The sequence below is a fragment of the Hermetia illucens genome, chromosome 4 (genome assembly GCF_905115235.1).
Source record: "Hermetia illucens chromosome 4, iHerIll2.2.curated.20191125, whole genome shotgun sequence".
Lineage (NCBI taxonomy): Eukaryota > Metazoa > Arthropoda > Insecta > Diptera > Stratiomyidae > Hermetia > Hermetia illucens.
In genome coordinates this window covers 53,777,494-53,790,933 of record NC_051852.1, presented here as the reverse complement: position 1 = coordinate 53,790,933, position 13,440 = coordinate 53,777,494, and positions in this window count along the sequence as shown.

The following is a 13,440-nucleotide window of genomic DNA, read 5'->3' as shown; positions in this document are numbered from 1 at the left end:
TACATAAGCTCCAAAGGCTGGCTTGCGTGTGTATCAGTGGGGCAATGAGGACATGCCCAACGGCATTCCTGGAGGTCCTTCTGGGATTAACCCCTCTCCATCTGCACATACAGATGCAGGCAAGGAGATCAATATTCAGGATGGCCGGTAGTATGAGTGAGGTGGGGAGCTGCCTAAATCGAAGGAAGATTGATATTCTTTCCAGGCGTATCCCGAATTACTGATACCAAGGGATAACAAGACAACGAGGTTTCACTTCGATAAGAAGTTTGAAACACGTTGGAGTAACAAGGCAAACTGGGAGAGCGTGGCTGCGACATACGGCGAAACCAGCAACTGATTACTTGGTACACTGACGGATCCCTCACAGTAGAGGGAGCGGGTGCCGGTGTCATTGGTCCAAGGAAAATGTACTTTGAGCCAATGGGCAGGTACACTAGAATATTCCAGGCGGAAATATACGCCATAGACAAATGTGCCTCCTTTAATCTGCAAAGGAACTATAGGGGACAGAACGTAGCTATTCTCACCGATAGCCAGGTGAACTCTAAACTGGTATGGGAATGCCTTGAGAGACTGAATACATTCGGCTCGTCCATCAAGGCCTGGATACTTTGGGTTCCAGGCCATGCTGGGTTGGAAGGCAACGAGGTAGCGGACGAACTAGCCCAGAAGGGAGTAGGGACGCCTTTACACGGGCCAGAACCCTTCTGTGGAATCGGAAACGGTTTCATGGCTATGACTCTAAAAAACGAAGAGGAACGGTTGAAGGAACTATATTGGGCGGGCCTACCAGGGATGGAGCAGTCCAGGGTGCTTATTGGGGGATACGAGCCCATGCGTACAAAGGATTACTTAAACCTCACCAAAAAGAACCTCCGATTCATAGTGGGAATACTCACTGGCCATTGTCGGCTGAACTATCACCTAGGGAAGCTAGGGATATCTACGGACACTGCCTGCAGGTTTTGTGGGGAGGAGGACGAAACCTCTATACACGTCCTGGGACAGTGTCCGGCACTTGTGCAAAGTAGGTCGAGACATCTGGGAGAACACTTAATACCAGATGCAAAGCTGAAACATCTGGAAGTGGGGAACATACTAAAGTTCCTGATGGTTATAGGCCTGCTTGAGATACTATGATCAATAAGTACACTATAACCAGTAAAAGGTACACAATAGTTCTTCAAGGACGCGGTGCGACTTTCCCTTAACAGAATAATAATCCATTATTACAAATCACGAAAGGATAAATTCACCAAAAACCAATTGAAATCACGAGGTGAACACAAGTTAATTAATTCAGTAACGTAATGCGCAACGCGACATGACCAAAGATTTCTCACAAGTGCCACTGCTAATTAAAACTCACGAAATTTCTAATCAATTAAAGGTGCATCGCGATTAACACCACCAACAATGACTTTGAGGCCCCGACAAAACAGAAGAACATTAACCAAACATGCAACTAGACAACAACACAAACTTGTTAAATCATACACTAAGAGGCGGTGTAAACCGAGATGCACATTTGGTGAAATTTGTAAGCGGCGAGAAACTCTAGGAGCGCACTAATGCACAAAATCTTCAAAATAAATCGAGTACGCGAACACAATTAAACGTAACAAAAGTGGCACTCGCACGAAATCGCTAAACTTAAAACACCAAAAACGGAATAGAACACGCGCTAGAAAAAATATATATGAAATAAATCATAGAATTAGAAACACTTACCCCTGGAAAAAATCTCAAAATGAAAATATCTATTGAACGACGTATCACTAATTGATTTAAATACAATGATTGGCCATTGCGCGACCAATCTTTTCTAGGATCTAACTTGCAATGAACAAGTTTAGCAGACCCAGCGAAAATCATACGTCGGGACGCGCACGAAAGTACCGCTAGACCTTGGATACAAAACCCGAGAAAGGAGAAAGTACCGTTAGCACCTAGAGATGCTAGCGATGAAGGAAAATTCCCAAGGCTAAGCAATCGACTCGATCGCGAGACTCGACGGCGATACACGAGTTTTGGTTACGGAAACCATAAACGAAAAAAAAGAATTATTTTTGCTTAATACTTTCTTTATTAGAAAAACTCTGATTGTTCACTTATAATAATATTAAAATCCAAGTACGTGATCTTACTCTTACGCAATTTCACTAGACTGTTCGATTTTTCATTTCATTTTATTTATTTCTAACTAGCTGACCCCGCGAACTTTGCTCCGCCTTAAAGGCTAAAACTAAACAGATTTTTGATTTTATTAAGTTAATTTTTTTATTTATCAAGTATTTCAATGATGTTTTAATAGGTTGCACTCTTTAGTTAAGCACCTTGTGATACACGACATTTTTTGTTTTATAATCAGGCGCAAGAACAAACAACGCATGAACATGCCGCGTATAATTGACCATGTGAAAAACATTGATTTTCCAGATTCAGACCACAAACTTTCAAGGATTTACCTTGTGATTTGTTAGTGGTCATGGCGAATGTAAGACGGATCAGAAATTGAAGTCTTTTAAACTCAAACGGCATATCGGTTGAGATCATCGGGATCCTCGGAATGAGAACTTCCTCACCTTCGAATTTTTCTTTGAGTATCGTCGCGTAAATCACATTGTTTGACAATTTACTCACCACCAAACGCGTACCATTGCAAAGTTTTGGCGGGTTTATGTTTCGAATCATGATTACTACGGAGCCAACCTTTAGGCGTAAATTGTGCGAAGGCAAGCTAGGCACATCCAAGGAGTTTAAAAATTCAATTGGAGTTTGTGGCTTCATCTTTATTTGTTACACAGTCAATGGATTTGAATGAATGCATTGCTCCAATGATATCATTCTGAAATATATAGTTAAGGTTATCTACATCTTTATTCTTAGCCACTAAAATTGCTCGCTAACTCAACGATTCATTATTTTTGTAGTTAGTAATGATGTTTGGGAATACTTTGTTAATAAGTTCCTCTTTCGATGTGACAAAGTTACAGAAATTCTGAGGAAATAAAGTCAAACCGCTCGATTCGTTGACAGGTACCCGACCATTACAGATAATCAGAAATTGCTCAGAGAAATCTTCAGCAGATGTATCATTAAGCAATACAACTCTCATGTTTGTTGTCAGCTGGAGTTTCTTCACATAGCGCCATAGATTCGATGATTTGAGGCAAGTGTTTATTTCGTCGACAACCGTTGATCCTAGAACTACTGGGCGTGTTTAACGGAAATCGCCAGACACTGAAATCATTGCGCCTCCAAAACATCTCGAGCCATTGCGTAGATCTTTCAATGTTGGGTTAAGTGGCTTCTAATGCACGTTTATGCGCCATTGTGCATTCGTCCCAGATGTTGTTTTTCGATGCTGATAAAACTTTGGCCATTGCGGATTTTTTTTTAAATATTACATTTTGGTTCTTCAATAGTTTGAAGATTTAACGGCAATTTTAATGCTGAATGAACGGTACGGCATCCTTCTATCAATGTGGCTGCTATTCCAGAAGAAGCAACCGCAAGCGCAATGTTGGATCTCGCACGAACAGTCGCTAAAACTACTGACATAAGGAATGTCTTGCCAGTTCCACCAGGAGCATCCAGGAAATATAAACTACCATTTCCATCATCAATTGCCTTCATTAATCTATCATAAACTTCCTTTTGTTGGGAATTCAACAGTGGTACATTCGTTTGAACTACTAAATCTAATTTCTGGTGATCATATTCACGTTCCCGTTCCAATTCTCGATTAAATGCGTCATTCATTTGGCGATTTGTCGCTGGCATTCCTAACCTGACTAATAAATTACCACACATAAGGTAACACATGTCTTCGATGAAGAGTAAAACCCGATTATCTATCTCCTCATTCATCTCAAGATCGGGATTTCTGAAACTGACACGTATTTAATGTCAAATATTTTCTGGCATATTATCCTTGTATTTATGCCACAGGTTAGATGGGTTCGATGGAAAGCATATCTAAATGATGATTGTAAATAATGTGCGTATCTGACTTGAAGATGCAGAGATAATGGGTTCAACGATTGTCGTACCCCAATGGGCAGCGTTTTCTAGTAAATTGAATTCTTCACTTGCAGCACGATATATTGGGAATATTCTACCATTAACAGTCCGTAGCCACTCAAATGACGTTGGCCCACGCACATTTACCAGTAACAACTGTAAATAGAAGCATTCATCATTCTTTAGATCAACTGTATACATACGACCAAGAGCATCCGTAGAACGCACATCCGGATAACCAGGAACCGTATAGCCTTGCTTCCGTCGTTCAAAATTCTTCGATGAAGAATTCCAAGTGTAATAACGTGGCACCTCCCAGTAAGGCAAAGTTCGTGCAAACGGATCACTTTGGCAGATCGCAAAGAAACTGGTCAATGTTGTCGATGAAGGTGTTTCAGCACGCTGAACAACATTCGAAGCCGTGAAATATACTCGTTGACCATTCTCCAGATGCACAGCCAAATGCACAACAATACGATGAACTTCGTGAATAGGGAATTCGAATATACGCCAAATCGCTTCATTGCAGTTCAATATGGAACAATCCAACTGATGTCGACAACGAAATCCATTCCAACCGTTATCATCGGGTGATCGACGACGATACAGTGGATAACCATCGTAGCCAGTGAGGTCTCCACCGTTAGTTTCCGTGGTTATCCATTGGAACACTTGCCGTCGATCATATCGAAACGCTACTCGATTCAAATCAGCACTTGATAAATCTCTTCTTGTGCGTCGAAAATTATCTACTTTTTGATCTCTGTTATTCGCTCAACGATTTTGCATTGCCAACCGAGCCGTTTCATGGGCTGCCTCGCTTTGCTCTTGTGACTGAGAAGCACGAAGTCGAGCCATACTAACGCGGCGCTCTTCACGGGCAATTCCTTGTGCTTCTTCAGTCACTTCATTCGCAATGTTTCGTATCTTTCTTGCATTACGGCTTTGTCGGGAAAGATTCAATCGTCTTGGTCGCGGTATTGTTAATAATGATTCCAAGAGAATACAAATTACTTATAATTATATATTTCTGACAAAATTTATATTATCAAATTTTCTACTTAACCATAGACAAAATTACGTTTAGCTGTCAATTGCGTTTTGTTATTCCGTGTCAGATGCGTCTTTGTTATACCACGTTTTATAGGGACTTCACGGAAACGCGGTCGAGCGGGATAAAAAGTATCCTATGTCCGTCTCCTGGTTCTAAGCTACCTCTCCACCAATTTTCAGCCTAATCGGTTCAGCCAATCTTGGGTTATAAATAGTGTAACTAACATCACTTTCTTTTATATATATATATTAGTGTCTTACATCTGATACATTTTGCTTAAAAGTAGCTTAGAATTAGCTTAGCTAGCTTAGAATTATTACAATGGGTGGCTATACATTGTTTGGCCTACCCGACCTTCTCTGTAATTAACTTTATTGTGTAAAAACAAACTGTAATTTACAACGTTCCTTGGCTTTGTATTTAATTAAAACATTACTTAACCTATTTTCAAAACTGCGTCCGCACTAATGACGCGAGAAGGTTTTGTTTTACTTACTTACATCTACCTTATTACTACTTATATTTACTTACATAAATACTTAATTCTACTATATACAATAGCACTTAGTATTCATATAGTGCTTAGTCTCTTTGCACTCCTACCAGGCAAGGTGTGTCGAAGAGGGACAGGATTATTGATTTTAGGTCAGGGTTCAGTATCCGGGACGGCCTAAGTAAAGTCGCTAGTGGGATTATTTTGCCCTACTCATGCAGTCTTCTAATTTTTGGGTTTGGATGGTTTTCAAGTTTATTGAACAACCGCTCCGTAATGTTGAGAATATATTCTCTAATGGCGTCTATATTCGCTCGCCGGTATACTATGGCGTTCCTACCGCACTTCTTAGTCTTCCAATTGTAAGACAATCCAAGGGGCTCCGTAGCATATGATAGGCCTGATGAGAGTCTTATATAGGATCAGCTTAGTTTTGGTGCTTAGACCCACTTTTTTACGAAGAAGAAAGTAGATCTTGCGCAATGCACCATTTGCTTTGCCTACGGTGAGTTTAACATGGTCGTTAAATCTTAGGAATTCTTGAAATTAATTCCTAGATATTTGATCGATTTCGACACTCTTACTATTGTATTCCCGATTTCCAGTTTCAGGCGTTTAGCCTTCTTATGGATAGATCTAGTTCCCAAGTATCTAGATTTCCTCCTGGAGATACAGACTTGTGTCTTGGTTGAGTTAATTTTAATACCCCAGCTCTGGTAGTAGTAGCAGAGGTCAACCAAGTAATCCTCTATATCGCTAACTGCTTTGTCTGGGCGAAAATTAGAGGAGTAGACGAGACGTTTATCCAGACGGAATCAAAGGCCTTTTCTAAATCCAGAGCGCAAGCTACCGTGGGTTTATTATTGACGATAAGTCTGCCGGCCACAGTATCGTGGAGGTAGCTCAGGGCGTGCTGTGTTCCGTGTTTAGCACGGAAACCGAACTGATAGTCTGGAATAATGTTGTTAAGGTTGCAGTGTTGGACCAGCCCTACGGTCCATGCTTTCTCAAAAAGCTTCCCCAGGTTAGATAGAAGTGAAACGGGTCTGAAGTTGTGAGGTTCATAGGAGACACCTCCTTTCCGAATGGCTATAATTTTGGCTCTTTTCCAGGTGGACGGGAAGTAACCATTATTAATGCAGTTATTAAAAACCGCAAGCAGGAACTTAATGGAGACTACTGGAAGATTTTTTTAAGACGAAATTCGTTATTCCATCTGGGCCTGCTGACTTTTTACCGTTAAGGTTATGGGTAATAGCAGTGAGTTGTGACAAACTCAGAAATTTGCTCGAATCAGTAGGCTTGTTGGAAAGGTTCTGAGCAGAAAAAGACGTGATTCTGTAGCAGTTCCTAGAAGTGAAATCGCTGACTGTTGAATCAACAGTCTTAGTGAGAGCCGTTCTGTTGCTCGGAGGTGTTGCGTTGAACTGCCGCTCGAAGAATTCCCCAAGTGTTTTTGCTTTCTCAGCATCACTGCAGACTCGCACTTTGTTTTGGGTTAGAACAAAGTTGCGGGCTTTGTATTTCCCGGTTAGCCTGTTGATATTTTGGAACATATTAGCTCCAGGCTTAATGTCTGCAAGTTTGCGGGTCAATTCCTTGCTACGGAATGTCGCCACCATACCACGGATTAGCGTACTGAGACAGTTAATCCTTTATATTCCGCATTTATTTTATTCCCGTGCTCGTGAAATTTGCGCTTGAGATTACGCCTCCAAATCTGCTTAACTTTCAAGTGGAACATTATCTCATGTGGAAGAGAATTGAATTCAAACTCATCGACTATTATCAGCTTAGAGTTCCTGCGTGTAGCAGTGTCAATAGCGTCAGACGCCAAGTTAATAGCCTCGTCGATTTCTTTGTCCGACAGATTGCGATTATTTGAGAGCTTTTTCAAGTTGAGTTTTGGTGCTAACTCAGCCCTGAATTTATCCTAGTCAGTGTGGGCGAAAGACCTAATTGTGGTCATTACTCTCTTTTTCAGAGAAAGAGGTGAGGACAGTTTGAGATTGGCCGCGAAATGGTCGGACATGCCTGGTAAGGTATCACATGATATTACCTGAAAGCTTTCCTTCATTTCCATAGACAGAAGGAAGTAGTCTAATATAGATTGACTACTGGGCCTTGACGGAGAGTTCGGCAAGAGCATCACGAGATTGGTAGGCGAGAAAGGGTCGTGGATCCATTTGAGCAGGGTTTCCCCATTACAGTTAATGGCCGTGTCGCCCCAGTGAGTGTGCCTCGAGTTGAAGTCGCCTCCAAAGACAAGGTAATTAGATTTCAATTGGAGATCGCTCAAGACTTTTAAGTCATGGCCCAGTTCCTCCTTTCTAGATTGGCACTTAATATAAACGGAGACAATGAGAATCCGTTTATTGCCAGTCGTCTTAATGAAAGCCGCCACGGCGGAACAGGTTAGCAGGTTGTTTATGGCGACTTCCTCGAATTCATAATTTTTTATTGATAGGGCAGAGCCGGTGTTGTTATCGTCCCGGATGGTATTATATCCGGTGAAGTTCACGTTATGCCTGCTTTTAAGATGGGTCTCCGAAACGCAATAAATGTCTGCTTTCCGAGAGTCGATCAACACCTGGGCAATGGCACGTTTGGCGTGAGATACAAGGGACGCGGAGTTAAAAGTAGCGATACTTAACTCCATAAATTAAGAATAAGTTTAATGGCAGCGAATTGCCGTTGTTCATTCGTGCTGGCTGAGGTGAGGGCTCCAACCAATTCACGGAATTTATTTATTTATTTAATGAGGACAATACACAGAAAGCAAATTTCTTATTACATATTGTCCTCAGAGGGAGGAGCAAGTAAATGGCACATTTTGCGCTTAAAGCTAGAGAGGGACATAGAGTCAAAGGAACCAAGCTGTAGGGCATTGTAGGACCGGCAAAACCTCGGGATCGGAGAGTGAAAGTAAATCTCGAGCTCGGCGAAGGGTACATCAAAAATGTCCGCATTACGTGTGTTATGAGACGAGGTGATACGGAGAGTAATATCCGAGTTGGCGGAGCAGTCCATCAGACCATTGCAGAGTTTGAAAAGAGTATACATAGCAAGGAAGATATGGCGTTGCTGTAGGGAGGGGAGATTGGGGGTGCGGAGTAGTGAAGGATAATCAACCCGTGGAAGGTTCTTTTTGTAAAAGAGGGTCCGGTTGTACAGCTTCAAGAGCGCGGCCGTCACGGATGCGGTAGGGGGACCAGACTACACAGCAATATTCAAGGATGCTTTTGACAAGGGAATTGAAGAGTGTTAAGGAGGGCTGGATTGAGGTAAAGTCGGACGAGGAACGTAGGATAAAACCAGACATTTTGGAAGCTCTATTGATGATGTCAACGAAGTGGGAATTGAAACGAACGGTCAGTAGTGAAAGGGGTTGACCACTGAGAGAATAGGAAAAGGATGATGGGGAGGGTTTCAGGGAATAGCGCATCCAGTGGCATTTGTTGACATTCAGTGTTAGCTTGTTGACCGAACACCAACGGGCTAAATTATCAAGGTTGGATTGTAAGAGAGCACAGTCCAATGGAGACGAAACAGAGGAAAACAATTTAAGGTCGTCTGCGTAAAGCAAATACAGGCAGGTGAGGATGGAGGCGAGGTCATTGATAAAAAACAGGAAGAGTAGGGGGCCAAGTGTAGAGCCTTGGGGAACACCAGAGGAAGGAGAGAAGGAACGAGAAGAGTGACCATGAAAAGAAACTTTGCAGGAACGGTATGAGAGATAGGAGGAAAGCCAAGGGATGACTGATGCACTAGGCGAATGCCGCAGTTGCAGCATTGCGGCACCTCCTTCGAGGGGCTTCGGCTTTGAGGTGCACTTAACGCACCGATGAACAATTGTACAATTTTGAGCAACGTGCCCAACATTTTGACAATTGAAACATTGAATCTGTCCCAACGGTCTTATTTTTTCTAAGGTAACCTTCTGGTGTAGAATATATTTCACCTTGAAGGCGTCGTTGAGCTCTTGAGAGTCCTCGAAGGTCCCGATTGAGACTTCATTGGGAGAGAAGGATTCCCCTTATGTAGAGCTTTGTCCTGATTTGTTGGGAAGTTGGCTACAGACCGGATTTTAAGCTGCGGATGCTCAGCTTTGAGCTCCGCCACAATTTCTACAGCTTCGGTTTCCCGATGTAATCCTCAAATAATGAGGGACTGCGTCCTCAGGGATTGAGGGGTGCTCGTTGTGGCGTTTAAGCCTTGCTCTTTGATGAGAGCGAAGATTTTGCCGTGATCCTCGATGGATTCAGCGAAAATGAGGGTCTTATCCGCCCTCAATGTTGCCAGCTACAATGTTGCTGGCTTCTAAGTCGGTCGACTCTACCGAGACAGCTCCGGCGAAAGCAGACGCACATCCCACGATGTCGTCCACTTCAATGGGCTGTCCGGCTTGCAGGTTTTCCTTCTCCTGCCGTTTTTCACGTTCTGCTCTGAGCTCTGCCCGGAGCTCCGCGATCTCCTCCTTCAGCATTTTAATTATCTCGAGCAGATTTGCTCGATTCTCGTCTCCGGGGCTCGGGCCCCCCTCTTCGTCAGAGGGGCCCCCGGTCTTCGCCCTCTTGGCGGACATTTTGTTCCCAAGCCCGTCCTGCGTGGATGTCAGAAATTCGGTTCACTAAAAGAAAACAGAAAAAAACAATCGCATGTAAATTATAATTTAATATACGGTGTCTTAATAATATTGAGATCCACTGTATATTGTTAACAGAACGATACTTCCTTTGTTTAATTGCTCTATAGAGCACTCCCTTTAACACTTCCGTCACTTTTTAATTTTCCGTTCCTAGAACGCTTGGATTGCTCGGTAATACGTCCGTTCACTAAGAGATCTCGAAGCGAACTGATGACCCTTTGCTTGCAGTTACATGTCCTTTTAAAGGGTCACAATGCAAGCAAAAAAAACACATCTTTTCCTTATTCTTACTTCCTAACAATTATGTATTTACTTAGGTCTAGTGCAATAAAACTAACTTACTTGCTAGCGAGTATTTATTTAGGCATCGTTCTTTGACGATGCCGACATGTGTTGGCGGATGGATAAGGATGACGTAACTCACGAAAGTACCGCTAGACCTTGGATACAAAACCCGATAAGGGAGAAAGTACCGTTAGCACCTAGAGATGCTAGCGATGAAGGAAAATTCCCAAGGCTAAACAATCGACTTGATCGCGAGACTCGACGGCGATACACGTACCGCGAACATAGCTAAAAGAATAAGCACAGGGGATCCCCCTCAGCTAGAAGATCTTAAACCAACAAAGGGCATAGAAAGGGCGATAATAGTATCGAAGTGATAACCACCGATACTGGGCACATACAACCGATTGAGACGATAGGCGTACAATCAAGAGTATAATTAGAAGCAAATTAAATGTTATGCTTCGTGCAAAATAGGTACACACACTACTCGACACACTTGATATTTTAGGACAGCAGTTTATCGGAACTGAACCCTTGCCCATTAAAGACTCACAGAATATACATCCCAAGCCATAAAGGGATGTCTTCAGGCTGCATAGAGATACCGGTTTGCAACTTAAAGTTCCCCCTTGACCGTCTCACTGAGAGATAGGTATTTGTTAACCTGGCTCTGGTATTCCTTATAGGTAATCCTGGCCAACCCGATGAATACAAGGATGATCACTTGGACGCGATAGCCCTTCCCTGTCTTTACATTAAGGAAAATCTAACTCTATTTGGACCATCCTCATTTCATTTAACCCTCTCATACTTCCTCTTTTGTATCTCGAATCTAACTCTATTTGGACCATCCTCATTTCATTTAACCCTCTCATACTAGAGAAGAGAGAAGAGGACTTTTGCATCTCGAATAGAGAGGGCGGAGGATACAGGGCTGCTTTTAGTGGATTATATATGTGCCTCCACACTGGACACTCTTACCGTGACCAAATGAGAGGTGTTGGCTGTTTCCGCATGAAAAGTGTTAGCAGCTTGCAGCTACACACTTGGCCAGGGCAGATAGATACAGATCAATAAGAAAAACCACACATTAGCCATACCCCTGTAGCCGATAGAATTGGCGGACCATTCCTGAAGATCTGCAGATGCTTAGTAGGATAGTGGACTATCGACCCGTCTGTGGTAGGGAAAAGATGAAACCCAATCTAACGGAGAATGTTCTGAACGAACATCAATAAGTTTGATCGCAAGCCCACATGCGAGAGAAGAAGGCCGCCCGTGGTGACAGCACTATGGAATCCGACCAGACTATCAAAAAAATGGGATGAACATATCCCAAAAGAGTTGTCCTTCTGTAGGCTTTACTTACTTTTTGTCCCTTACATACTAGAGAGCAAGACAACGTTTACCACAATGGCTCTAAGTAACAGTTCTCCTATATTTGGTATTATCTCGACTTCAAGCTCCTTGGCGAGTATATCGTTAGCGTACGCTTCAACGTCTTTAGGTTTTTTCGCGACGAAACGATTATCGTGACCCCTTTTGGCAACACAGGAGCGGATTCCAACACTGAGCCCTGTGGTACCCCTGCGGTGACAGTGTACTGCTTGGATACTGTGTTTCGTATCGCTCCAAAGTGACCTACCCGAGAGGAGGAGCTTAGTCAAATAACTGAACCACCCGTTTTAGCCAGTGAGCATTTTATCTACTGCCAGCTGAGAAGACGGTTTCCACAACTAGGAGTTCACGCCATGGAGGTACTAGAAGACTAGAAAAAAGCTGGATTTACTGGATCCTAGGAAACGAAAAGTGTTAATGTAGAAAGCGGAGGCCACAGGGTCGTCTGGGCCGATTATCAAATATGTAGGGTGACCATTAACGGTACCACATCACAGTCAACTCAGGGAAGTACATTTAATTATAACCAAAACGCAAGATAAGGAATTATATTCAACAAAAGGCTTTATTACTATATATAAAATACACTTTACATAACCACAAGTCATTGCCAACGCGCTCTCTTTGTGACCGTCTGACTTAAAAATGGCATTTCCACATCATCTCTCTTCCTCTTAACGGTCTGCCAAACAGCTATATCCGTGTGGAAAGCTGGCATATAAGCCATATGCCTATGCGATTTATAAACAATTTGGGTCTCCTGGTGTCGCCGACTACGTTGCACTTGGCGCGGTTTCCTATATGGGCGGCGAGTCTCATCATCCCTTTTTGGAGGCTCTTCCCTACACGCAGGTTTACATTCATTTGACCGAACAGCCATTCTAATCAAGTTCCAATCTACGGTCAAAGTGTTTGGCACCGGCGGAACTGGTTTGTGCATTGCTTTGAATTCGTCCGAATTGAGAATATTTTGTAGTAAATCATTGTTGATGATGCATACCACAGACCTTGCCGCAACCGTGTGTTCCACCTTTTCTGGCTGAGGTGTATTTTTTAACAAGTGTTCCTTTTGGTTTCCTCCCGATTTTAAGCAACTGAAAACATGACTCGTCATCAAAATCATTTTTCATGTGACCAGCGTCGCCTCCCTTGCACGTTCTCTCCAGGTCAACAGAGGTCTGCTGAGCTTGACTTTGCAGCGCACCGCGGGGACTGACGGTGGCACGACGAGAGATTTTGTGGGTTGAGTTGATCTTTTCACGCAGGGCGGAAGTGCGACGGACGACTGTGTTATTTCATGAGTTGATGGATTGTTTCAAGAGCGATTGTTCATACTTGGAACCTTCAACCCGGATACGAACTTATTGCATCAGGCAGCTCAACCCTTCCAGTACTTTTTAATGACAAACGCTTATAGACATGACGATGGACATAACATTATTTTTTACGAACTTGAAGATAAGTCCGGATTCGCTAACTGTTACGCCTCTGAACGGATGTTCAGAGGTAAGTTCTCTACTTTCCAGCTAG